Consider the following 12,647-nt stretch of genomic DNA (forward strand, 5'->3'; position numbering starts at 1 on the left):
ATTTTAATCTATCTTTATTATTTTATGAGTTATTAAACATCAAAATGGGTCCGGGACTTTATAAACACCCTGTATAATTCCTATCTCATTATGCAATTTTAACACTTTTTATTTTTCTATTCATCTGCAACATTATGGTACTTGTAAGTTTAATAATTAGATTTCCTTCCCTTTCTTTTTTAAAAATCTTTAAACTCTATAAACCTAGTCTATATTTTTCAGCTTTTTGTCCGACTTCATGAAACTAGCAGCTTTTTTTTCCATTTTTGACGCTGATTCTGAAAAGGACTTATGTTATTGTCAATCACATCAGAGTTTCTTAAAAAATAGTTATTTTAATAATTTTTAAATCAATGTAATCTAGAATCTACAATCGTTTAATAAATTAAAATTTTAAAGTTATGTACCAATTTTTATTCTTTTTTTTACACTCAATTGAATAGAACAAATTACATTCTGATAAGGAGCATTTATTTTAAAGTTGTAAGTAATTTTATGTGAGATAAATGTCTAAGAGAGAATGATTTGAAATAATACTTTTAAAATAAGTTGAGTATAATATCTCCTATATAACTTATAATACCGAGCAGAATAAAACTAATAGTTAGTTGTTACAAACACTTGTTTAAATATAAATACACATCCCATAGGATGAAACTCAAAATAATGCATATTATTTTCAACAATAAATGTTTTTATTTGCAATTGAGTTTATTCAATTCAGGATTAAAATTGCATACTATACTGACTTATTTCTAAAATATTTAAGATTTCCGAAATTCGCACATTTTTGAAGTAGTGAACCATAAACAGCTGCATGAAAAAGCTCATAACCTTGAAACAAATTGTCATATAAACTTGAAATCGAATTTAATTTAATTCTGCCCAATATTCTAATAAGTAATAACAATCTGCTTAGTAAATAATTAACGTGGGTAAAATGCGAGAAAATAACATGTAATGAAAATAGCAGTTTTCTGATCAAACATGAAGAAGTGAGCTAGTACAGTTACTAGTTTTCAATTATCAAATATCTAGCAAACTATTGTTATCAACAATTACACAAAATCTGTAGTTTATTAGGAGAGATTAGTTTTTCTTTTAGGTATAAATTCAGAACTATATCCTAGGGGAAGGCTGAGCAGTAGCTTGCTGGTCTCTTCTTCTGCGCCGCCGCGCATGTGCTATTTACAGCCTAGGCCATCTCAGTAATATCAGGGAACTGTGGATAAGCTCTGTAAATATATATATATATATATATATATATATATATATATATATATATATATATATATATATATATATATATATATATATATATATATATATATATATATATATATATATATATATATATATATATATATATATATATATATATATATATATATATATATATATATATATATATATATATATATATATATATATATATATATATATATATAAACTTTGTATATATATAAACAATAATATAAACTTTGCAATAAATATCCAAACGATAAGCATACAGCTATAGTAGAATTTCAAAGCTAAATTGCTATTTTAAAAATCTTTCAATTTTCAATGATTTATTTATAAGAGAAATTGTGAACATTTTTCTCAATTAATCAGCGTGCATACTGCTACGTTAAAACATATACATTTAAGCAAAATAAAAAGAATAGTTCTATTTGACTGAACTACAGACAATAAAATATACTGTGCATAACCTGCTGTAACGATTCACCAGTAATGTTACCCTAAACAGTGACGAGAAATATTTCGGTTATTCTCTCTTATTGTTAAGCCTACAACGATAGCCTCAAAGAATATCCTCCAACTTAAATTATTTAAGATCAGGACCCGTCGTTAAAACAAAAATAATAAAATTTAAGTTTCAAAATTGAAGCATATTTGATTAAAAGTGATAAAACTAAATTAATAAATGTCAAGCACACTTACCGAATTTCGAATAGACTTTCGATTGTCAACACACACGTCATTTGCCGGCTCGCTTGGAACTCTGGGAAGTGAGCTAGTTAATATGAAGTGTACTTTAAGCAACCTTAAAACAAGTTTAAGTATAAATAAAATGACTTCAACACCTCAATAAATACCTCACTCTCTTTAGTTGAAATAAGGTATATTTTTTTATACCTCATAAATACCTCAATATCGTTAGTAGAAAAAAGGTATATTTTTTATACCTCGTAAATACCTCACTCTCGTTAGTTGAAATAAGGTTGATTTTTTTATACCTCATAAATACCTCTTTTGTTACAAGTGTAAGAAAAACAACCTCGTATACCTTAAAAATCATCTTATCAGTCTGGATGATTTGAAGTGAATTTAAAACAACCTCAAAATAAGCTTAGGTATAAATAAAATGACTTCATATACCTCAATAAATACCTTTTTATCGTTAGTTGAAATAAGGTAAAAATTTTTATACCTCAAAAATACCTCTTTTGTTACAAGTGTAAGAAAATAAACCTGGTGTACCTTAAAAATCTCCTTATCAGTCTGGTTGATTTGAAGTGAATTTTAAACAACCTCAAAACAAGCTGAGGTATATATAAATCAACCTCGTACACCTTAATTACAACCTTTACGAGGTATAATTTTTATTGCTGTTTTCTCTGCAACCTTAAATACACCTCAAATATACCTCAAAACAACCTTAATACCTCAAAAATACCTCAAATCAACCTTAAATATACCTTAAATTTTCATAAGGGAAGGCACGCGCACATCAGACCCAGTAACTCCCTAGAATATTAACCTATAAATTTCAAACTCCGCCCTAAATTAGAGTTTAATGTATCGAACATATATACCGAAGGATTTTTTTATACCCCAATTAGTGGGCCCACAATAGGCCAAAATAAGTTTTGTTTACTTTCCGGGAGGAGGTGTTTTAAGCTAAATATTCGCGAAGCAGGCATGTGAATCATGGCGCAATTGGTAAAGCTGCGTGGCAAGTCAGATTTGTTGTCCCGGCGTTCATGGGTTCGAAACACTGCGAGGGTCGACGTTCAAATTTTTTCTTTTTTTTTATTATTTTCTTTTAAATATATTTTTTGCTATTTTAACGTGAATCAAGTGTTCTGCATATAACAATAAACTATTTTTTCTTTGGGAAATAGCGAATAATGGCTAATAAACGGATAAATTTCGGATAATTTTTATTTATTTTTATTTCTATTATTTTTTAGACTTCTTTTCAATATTTTAAAGAGAATAAAGTATTCTATATGTAAAAAGAACTTTTCTTCTTGGTTAAAGAGCGAATAATGGCTGAAAAAGGGACAAAAGTCGTGTTAGAAGGCACGCGCACATCAGACCCCGTAACTCCCTAGAATATTAACCTATAAATTTCAAACTCCGCCCTAAATTAGAGTTTAATGTATCGAACATATATACCGAAGGATTTTTTTACACCCCAATTAGTGGGCCCACAATAGGCCAAAATAAGTTTTGTTTACTTTCCGGGAGGAGGTGTTTTAAGCTAAATATTCGCGAAGCAGGCATGTGAAGCATGGCGCAATTGGTAAATCAGCGTGACAAGTCAGATTTGTTGTCCCGGCGTTCTAGGTTCGAAACACTGCGAGGGTCGAAGTTCAAATTTTTTCTCTTTTTTTATTATTTTATTTAAATATATTTTTTGATATTTTAACGTGAATCAAGTGTTCTGGATATAAGAACAGCGGCTAGATTGCCAAATCTGCAAATGACGCCAATGCAAATTTCAGAGTTAAACGCAGTTAGTACCAGATCACAAGCTCGTTTAAAAGCAGAAAATGAAGAATATGAGCAACAAAATTCGAACGATACCGAAAACTCTTCCGAACAAGTTATTTTAGATGAAAAAGATGACGAGCCAGTTTTAGAAACGGATGCCGTCAGTTCAGAAATGGAAGAGATATTACCAACTCTAAATGCCAACTCTGATGAACTTTCTTTAATACAGGTAGATCACGATGAATTCGTTAAAGCTCAACAGGAAAGTGCCGAGTTAAAATCAGTTTTTAAAACTGTGGACGAAGTTATTCAGAATCAAAACAGTAAACATCGCTATCTGGTTGCAAGAAAACTTCTTTTTAAATGCCAAGAAGGACGATTAGAAGAAGAAAATTTTTTTTTAGTTTTACCTGAGAAATTTAGAAGCCGAATTTTAAAGTTATGTCATGAAAGTATTTCCGGACACCTTGGCGTAACCAAATCCGAAGATAGATTGGCGCGATATTGTTTTTGGCCAAAATGCTATAAAGAGATGGAAGAATTCGTACGAACCTGCGATAGTTGTCAAAAAGCGGGGAAACCAAATGATAAAAAAAGGCGCCTTTAAAAATTGTACCGGTCATACAGGAAATATTCTCAAAACTAAACGTTGATGCAGTTGGTCCTCTTCCCACCACGCCAAGTGGAAAAAGATACTTGATTACAGCCATTTGTATGTCGTCAAAATATCCAGAAGCAATTCCAGTGAATGATATAGGATCTGTGTCGGTGACTGATGCCCTACTTTATATTTTTTGTAGAACTGGTTTCCCACGAGAAGTCCAATGCGATCAAGGAACTTCGTTTATGAGCATGCTAACAACTGAGTTTTTTGATCGATTTAGCATAAAGGTTCGGCATAGTTCCGTTCATCACCCACAGTCGAATCCCGTAGAAAGATTTCATAGAACTATCAAGCGGATCTTATGGGTACTTTGTTTGGAGTCTAGTTCTGACTGGAAGAAGTTTTTACCATTTGCCCTTTTGGCTTTGAGAACTATAACACATGAAAGTACAGGATTTTCGCCAGCAGAGTTAGTACACGGAAAAAATTTGCGTACTCCTGAAACTTTGTTGTATGAACAGTGGACCAAAAGAGAAATAGCTGAATCTCCTGCGACGGAATACGTTTTTCACCTAATAAATCGTTTAAAAAGATGCCAAGAAATTGCAGTCAACAAGATGGAAGATGCAGCGTTAAAAAGGAAATCGTATTACGATAAAAATAGTATTAGGAGAGAGTTTAGTGCCGGAGATTTGGTTCTTGTTTTGGCTACATCTAGAGCTTATAAATTGTCTGCTCAATGGATTGGGCCGGGGAAGATAGAAAGCAAAATGTCTGAAACTAATTATTTAGTGAATATTCCAGGAAAAAGAGAGAGTTCACAGATTTATCACGTAAATATGCTTAAACCATATTATAAACGGCCTGCAATAATTAATTTTCTATCCTGTGCAGAAAACGATTCTTCATCTTTAGAACAAGATATTGACTTTCCACAAGTGTATATTTCACCAGATGAATTTGATGTATCTGAAATGATTAAAGACAGTCACCTAGATAATCGCCTTAACGGACATGAAATCAGCCAATTGAGGAATATTTTAAGATGATATTCGAAAAGTTTTTCAAATAACCCAGGAAAAACTAACTTAATTGAGCATGACATTCAACTTAGTACAAATAAGCCAATTATTTCCAAGCCTTACCGAACTTCACCCAGGCAAACCGAAATTTTAAAAACTGAAGTACAGAAAATGTTGGACTTAAAAATTATTGATTTAGGTGAGAGTGATTATACTTCTCCTATGATCCTAGTAGAAGCACCAAATAAAGATCCAAAACCCTGCATTGATTACCGTCGTCTCAACGAAATAACGGTAACACAATATTTCCCACTTCCGAACATAGAAGACCGAGTTGAAGAGGTAGCCAAGGCAAAATTTATCAGTCTTTTAGATTTCGCCAAGGGATATTGGCAAATTAAGCTTCGTCCAAACGCTCAAAGATTAGCTACTTTTGCTACCAGTTTCGGAACTTATGGGCCATTACAACTTCCATTTGGGTTGAAGAATGCCCCTTATTTTTTTAGCAAATTAATGGCACGACTACTAAAGGGTTTAGAAGAATTTGCAGTGCCATACCTTGATGATATAGCAATTTTCTCAGATACCTGGGATCTTCATTTAGAACATCTTAATTGTGTATTGCAGCGAATCAAAGAAGCAGAACTTACAATGAAACCTTCAAAATGCCGTTTTGCGCAAGATCATGTTCTTTATCTAGGACATATTGTAGGACAAGGCTATAGAAAACCCTCTGATATAAAAACACGAGCAGTTGCCGAATTTCCTGTACCTAAGACCAAAACTGAGATCAGAGCATTTTTGGGACTAGCGGGCTATTACAGTCGATATATACCAATGTTCTCTGTTCTGGTTGCACCATTAACAGACACTTTAAAAGGCAAAACAAAAAAGGGATAAATTACCTGGACGATTGAATGCGAAGAAGCCTTTGAGAAACTAAAAGAAAAATTAACGATCCAACCTATACTCTTCTCTCCCAACTATGAAAAGGAATTTATCTTGCAAACAGATGCTTCGGAAATTGGTATGGGTGTGGTATTAACACAACTAGTATATCTGAGTAAAAAGTTTAATGAGTCCGAAAAAAAATATTGTACTACGGAAAAAGAATGCGCCAGTATAATTTTTGCCATCAAAAAATTACGACACTATTTAGATGGGCAAAAGTTTACTATTCAGACTGATCATCACCCGCTAACCTGGCTTAAAACAAATGCTACTTCAAATGCCAGACTTATGCGTTGGGCTTTAGCATTACAACCGTTTAATTTTAAAATTGTGCATAGAGCTGGTACTAAGAACAAGAATGCAGATTGTCTCAGTAGAGTATCTTTAAGTTCTTGATTTGAATTAGACAAAAGTTAATTGATGGGGAGGAATATGTAAATAATGTTTGTTTTTCTTATTGATATTGATACAGATTAGTCTTATTTCCTTATTCATATGTATGATTTATTTATTTTAAAAAACTAACTCGTAAAGAAAGTAGTTGCTATTAAAGTTTGAATTAAAGCTCTAATTAAAGTGAAAATATAAAATAAAAATGTATTGAAGTTTTTGAAATTGAACCAGTTAAGTTTAATTTAAGAAAGTGCTTAAAAATGATTATATTGAAAATGAAACATAGGTGTTAAGCGAATTTGTTTGTAGAGAAAAGTGCTAGTGTTCTTAAATATGTTATTTTTTTATGCATATAAATATTAACAAGATTGAGTAGAATCTAATTATGTGAAGCTTAAAAATGTTAAGTATATTGTTTGGATTAAAAAAAAAATAGTCATACCAAGATAAAAAAAATAAGCACTTTGAAAAAAAAATCTGGTTAGCTTCAGTTTTTAGATATTGATGATATGTTACAGCAGGTTTAAAGGTTCTCATAGAGAAGCAACTTTCTACGCTAAATACAGAGTGTCAAAAAATTGCTTCTGGATCACTGTTAACCATTATCAGCAGCCTAAAATATCTCACAAGACAAGGATTAGCAATCAGAGGACATGCCAATGATGAAGAAAACTACATGGAAGTCTTGAGAGTTTGCAGTGAAGATAAGCCAAATCTAAATCAATGTTTAAAAAGATCCTAAGGTGAAATCAATATTTACTTTCATTCAAGAAGATTGGACGCAATGTCCAGTAATCAATGCAGGTAGAATAAAGCCATTGTGTCCGATGTGATGGATTTATTGGCATTAATTAAGCTCTTAAAAATATATAATCCTGAAAACCTTAGAAGAGGTAATGTCGAAAAATTACGACGGGGCAGTTGGCTTACTAGCACTTTCCAAAATGAAACGACCTATTTAGGATTGATCATGGGAGTAGAAATAATCGAAATGCTAGAGACCATCAGCAAATCATTTCAAGGTTTAAAAAAAACACATTGTCAGGTTTATGTAAACTTATTGAAGCTATGATTAGTGGATTGGTAGATCTGCGAACTGAAGAAAAGTTTTAGAAGAATGTATTGCAACAAGCGAACATAACGAATTGTAAGAATTATCACTTACAAGGCCAAAACCCCCTAAAAGATACAGTGAACCTGCTTTTTCACATGGATATAATTAATGTGAGGAACATTATCGCCGTTAATTTAATCACATGATTGATACAGCAATAAGTGGGTTAAAAATCGAATTTTAGATCAACCAAGTGTTAAAGAACAAATTTTGTTGGAAAATGTTCTGCTAACTGCTGAAGGTAGAAACATTGGAATGCTTAATTTCTTATCCAGAATTCGACATAAATGCCTTAACAGTTGAGCGCCAACTTTTCTATAAAAACTTTAAAGTCAGTTGCTTAGAGGTCGCAAAAAAGCACTTTCATCAACAATCAAAGAAGTTAGATGCTTTATTAGTATTCCTCGCTGCGTCGTGTGAAGCATCAGTGCTTTAAGAATATTAAAAACGGTTTAATCTATTTTGCGTCATTGTTGATCTTAAATACATGTAGCGTTGTGTTCACATATTTCGTTATTGACAATGAATTGTAAAACATTTTCGCTGCTGACAAAGAGAAAGTTGCACAAATTTTTCTTTTCCTAAGTACAATGTAGGAAAATTGTCCTTGACGTAATTTAAATAAGTTTTTCTTAATGTGCTAACCTAAGGTTTGAATAAGTTTCAATTTTCGTATTATAATAAATTGAATAAAAACTTAAGGGCCAGTGAAAAAAAATTGAAAAATAAGAAATTTAAAATGTTGTTTAATTAACTTTAAAATTGTTAAAAAGTAACGCAACAAACAGAATTTTATAATTATCAGAAATAAAAGTGACGGAATATTTAGAACCCTTCCCCGCTCTTAATTGGTAGTTTGCGGGCTGCTAATTTATATATTTTTTTAAAACTTAATATGATGATTAAAGATGATTCTAAAATTATATATGAGGATGTAGATTACGGAACATTCTGCATAATAGAATCAAGATGTATAAGTTTTCATAATTATAGATTGAATGTTAATAAAATATATTGATTTGATTGTGAAATTAAGAAAAAGTTACTTTTATCAATCTATGTGTATATTTCGGTTTTTGTATATATATATCGTAATCTGCATAAGGGATAAAAAAAAAAACTTTAACCAACCGTTGTCAGGTGCCTGCTGAAGATACTTAATCGCTTCTAGAGTATCGTCAATTAGCAATTTGAGTTAAGGAACTTGAAACTTCTGCCTCAAGAGTTACATACTAGAATTTCTTAGAAATCCACTTTAGTTATCCTTTATTGACTTAAGACTAGATTAATAATTCTATCCAGTTAGTTTAGTTACTACTTAAACCCTTTATCTCTAATTGTACCCACAAACCTGCTGTTTTCAAAAATTAGTCTTATACCGGATTCTCGCAATTAGATTAGTTATCAAAACTAGTCTCTTCAATTTAACTGTTGAACCCATTACCACTGTTACTCCAGTATTTGCATAAATTTTAAATGGTTGAAGTACCTCTAAAAAGATGGTACGTTAGTGTTAAGTTAATTATGACACAATGGGAGCGAATACCGATTTGATCAAAATATTATGTGTTTGAGTGTTGAATTGATTGAGAGTTTGAATACTGATCAAATGATTGTACAATCGTATGTTCGAGCCAGAGCCGATAAAAAAAATCAGTGTTTAATAACTAATCGATTGATTATGAAAAAAGTGTTGAGCATATCATTATGGGTTCGGTCCGAGTACTGAGCAGACGATCGCTTTGAATATTGATTAAGAGAGAATAGGTAAAAGAACTGATTGAGAATAATGATAGGTATTAGTAAATGGATAGCTATTGTGAGATCAGATAAAAGAAATTTGTGTATGATTAAAATAGTTTTACTATACTATTTTCTCTGTTCTCAAACGCATTATTCATTCTACCTTTATATCAGTACTCGGACTCACCCACTTTTTATCGGTGTTAGCACTCGTTATTATTTGATTGTTCATTCTAAATTGAACATTATTTGATCTCATTATTGTTACAATTATAATTGACGATTTATAATAAATTTGAACTGGTCATCCTTTACGTTATATTTAATCAATGTGTTCTGTTATCTGATTTGATCAGTTTTCCAACTCAGTCGGTTCAATTCAATCACTAACTTTTATTTGAAACTATCAATTAATCAGTTTTCATATAGTTTGTATGCTTACTCATTTATATGTAATTGAAATTTCATAATTTTGTCATTTTCAGTTAGCTGTGTGAAACTGGAAATTTTTTTCAGTTCCCTACGATCCGATAACGTATTTACTCAATACTTAGAACCGGGTTGCATTCATTTCATCGACACCACCTAATCGTTTCCTTGAAAGGGTCATTTCGTTGATAGTGTCATGCGTAATTCTGAAACTGTTTGAGATTTAATCTAAACTAGAGGGCTGCCCCCCCTGCTCGCTAACCCCCGAAAATTGCTACGCAATCTATATGGTTTGCTTCGCAAACCAAGCTCGCTACTAACTACATTGGCACAAAATTCTAAGAATTAAAAACAATCATTCAAATCCATATAACAACTTTTTAAAAAAAATTACCTCTTTTTAGTAAGGACGTGTTTGTAATCCTGAGATGTGAGGCCCTCAAAAATTGCGCGATCTTCCGAGTTTAATCGGTAGTGGAATTTTACGAACGATTCCGAACAGACAGCTGTCTGCCATTTCTAAACATGCTTGTATTCATAAAATCCGATGAACTTCTTTCATGTTTTTAAAAAATTAATATTCTTTATTTGTTTTGCCACAGATTTTATGCAGTTATTCACGGATTTTATGGTTTAATTAAAAGGTATGGAATTCTGTAATAAATATAAAAACATTGAAATGCATGTTGATCATTTTATTGAGTTAGTGTTAGGAATTTTATGACATGTTTTTCGCTATTTTAGTTCGATTTCTTTTTTTTAAAAATATAACATTCCTTAGATCTTTCCATTTAATATTTTAGTTTCACGAGTTGCTTTGCACTAATTGCTATTAAATATTTTATGATATTCATTATCAGATATAGCTATAGTTTAAAATTGTTCTATGCTATCCCTTCGAAGATAAATAATGCGATATTGAAGTATATGAATGATTTAAAAAAAATCCTCCTCCCAATTAAAAAACCTAGATATCTATTTTCTCATTCCTTAAAAGACTTTTTTTTTATCCAGTTTACTTATTTGTAAAAAATTCCATTAATATTTAAAATCGAGCAATTTAAATCAAAGTAATTTAGATAGTGTTTATTGATTAGTAGTAGTTTTAATCTGCTTATCAAATATATGGGATTATGTATATCTTAATATGTTTTATTTTTGTGTTATTCTAGGTGATCTATGGTTCCTGTTTTATACTAAGAAGTACTTATAAAAACTATTGTTGGCTGGAAACCTGCAATAAATTGTCCTAGTTCTTTTTGTGATAAATGAATTGTAGTGGTATCATCCTGAAAGAATAATTTAGCCCAGAAGATGTTGGATAAAAATATAAATTACATTATGTCTTGTAATTGTATTTAAAATTGTCTGCAATGTAAATAAATAAAATCTCTATCTTCTTAAAGTGATCATGACTTATGAGTAGGATTGTTGATTTAAAAAATTCTTATGAAAAAAAATCTACCTATTTGATTTATATCATATATTTTTGTTTTGTTTAACTGAGACATTTCTCTTAATATATGCATGGAAGGAAAAATATTCAACAATTAAGAATATTTTCTAATTAAGAATTAAATATGTACTTCAATTTATCATTATTATTTATCAGAAATTTAGTTGATGTAAAAAAAGTTTACTTGATGATAAAAGCTACTGAGTTATTTTAATTTTATATATCATTTAGTGTTATTATATTTCATTTTCAATAATTGATTATTTTCATTTAAAATTTTTATTTTGATATCTTGTCTATTACTAATGTGTTCTGATATGAATTATATTAAACTTTTGATTTGGTTATACTTTCTTATCTATTTAATAAATTAAATTCATTTTTTTTTAAATATTGTAAAGATGTGTATTAACTTCTTGAAAAAAAGTAAATAAATGAGAGTATCTCGTCAGACCTGGTATATTTTGACTAAGCACTTACTTCAGATGTTTTTAAAGTAACAGTCAATTTTTCAGAAACTCAGAATCTGCTGAAGTATTCGAATCTGCTAAAAATATTTTTATTTCATTTATCGTGGCATGAAAACTTTGTAACTCATTTTACAAAGCTAAATTACAAGTTAACTTGATGGAATTTTCTGTTGCCTTAAATTTTTTTTTTATTTTCTCATGTTGCTGGTTATCTGTGTTCAGTGATGTATTACAGGTAATGAACAGGTTAAAAATTACCTATAATATCACATATAAGTAGGGATAAAATTTTAAATGAAAAATTCTTTACATGTTTCAGCATTGTATGAAAATATTTTCTGTTTATTAATATAAAAATAGTTATTGAATCTGAAAACATTACCAATAATCTAAAATGTTTTCATTATATCTTTAAATCTAAAATAACTATTTTCTGTTAATTTAAATGTAATAATGAAAGTTTAATATATTCTAACAGTTATATATTATATGTTTATATAGTTTTAGACATATGTTATAGTTTCTTATATTCCTTTACCAGAATTTTTAAAATTCATGAGATTATTTTTTTCAAATTGTTTTTTTTTTAGTTTTCACTTATTTAGGAATTGCTAGAAATTAATTCTATCATTTAGTCTGCAATTATAATCTGTTTAAATATTTGATATTTCTTTTTTAAAGAGTTTTGTAATTTTTTCTACTAGGGTTGACATAAATCTATTTTTTTCCTACGTGGTTTTAC

The 12,647-nt window shown here is 30.0% G+C and overlaps 1 long non-coding RNA gene across 1 annotated transcript; it reads left to right on the forward strand.

Moving 5' to 3' along the window:
* The first annotated feature begins 10,469 nt into the window (after positions 1-10,469).
* Positions 10,470-11,893, forward strand: LOC147810039 (uncharacterized). Its single transcript, XR_015434061.1, has 2 exons — positions 10,470-10,623; positions 11,152-11,893. It is a non-coding gene; the product is annotated as an uncharacterized LOC147810039 (long non-coding RNA).
* Positions 11,894-12,647: the final 754 nt, after the last annotated feature.

The sequence above is a fragment of the Parasteatoda tepidariorum genome, chromosome 5, assembly GCF_982258835.1.
Source record: "Parasteatoda tepidariorum strain Cologne lab strain chromosome 5, Ptep-v5.0, whole genome shotgun sequence".
NCBI lineage: Eukaryota > Metazoa > Arthropoda > Arachnida > Araneae > Theridiidae > Parasteatoda > Parasteatoda tepidariorum.